The sequence below is a fragment of the Nanorana parkeri genome, unplaced genomic scaffold (genome assembly GCF_000935625.1).
Source record: "Nanorana parkeri isolate BGI_ZX_2015 unplaced genomic scaffold, ASM93562v1 scaffold320, whole genome shotgun sequence".
NCBI classification, from domain to species: Eukaryota; Metazoa; Chordata; class Amphibia; order Anura; family Dicroglossidae; genus Nanorana; species Nanorana parkeri.
In genome coordinates this window covers 299,243-300,040 of record NW_017306588.1, presented here as the reverse complement: position 1 = coordinate 300,040, position 798 = coordinate 299,243, and the positions used below count along the sequence as shown (strand labels likewise).

The window sequence follows — 798 nt, the reverse complement described above, 5'->3', positions numbered from 1 at the left end:
CCCCCCCCCCCCCTCCCCCCGAGTGTAAGCTCTGCTGTCAATCAGGATGATGCAATGATGGAGGCGGGACAAGACAACGCAGGTCTCAGAGATGCAGAATGCTTCTCGACCAGTGCGTGGGATGGAAGGTGACCTCCTCCTCCTCACTGTCCTCAAACCCCGATCTGATCGTCTTCAGGTTTTGCATTGTAAGGCTGTTCTCTGCAATGTTGTTTTTAGATATTTTCCTCCTTTGTTCCATCTCAGTGCTCCAGCAGCCTCTTTGCAGCCACTTCCTGTCTACATCAGGGAGGTGCGGTCAGGGGGGGAGACAGAGCCTCACCTGGAATTATGGAGGAAAAAGCTGTCAGCTTCAAGTCTGATGCTGACAGCTTTTTCTCCATTCAGATCGGCTTGTTACAGGTTACACAGCAGGAAAATCCTACGTAACCATCCCCTCCCCCAGTGACGAGCAAGTGAGGGACAGGGAGGCTCCTCCTGTCTCCTCCCTTCCTCCTTCACACTAGCTTGGGGACCGGGTTAACGGGCGGGGCTTCGGATGACGGGAGCGGGGCTTCATCAGACTTGGGGGCGAGGCGGGGCGCGCTGGGGAAGGCCTCACCCGGAACCATAGGTACCGCACGTCACTGGTCTACATGCATCCCAATGATGGCAGCATGGCCGTTCTCATGGCGGATTTGCTGACGGTGACAACAGTGGACCGTGTATTGTGGGTGTTGCCGCACTGCAAGGGTTAATGTTTTACAATTCCTGGAGTTCCCCTTTAAGTAATGACAACGTTATCTTTATTTAAACAAG

At 54.1% G+C, this 798-nt stretch overlaps 1 protein-coding gene across 1 annotated transcript in view; it reads right to left on the bottom strand.

Moving 5' to 3' along the window:
* Nucleotides 1–798, bottom strand: part of SEMA5B (semaphorin 5B) — a 297,119-nt gene that overhangs the window by 19,100 nt on the left and 277,221 nt on the right. The gene's annotated exons all lie outside the window — the stretch shown is intronic.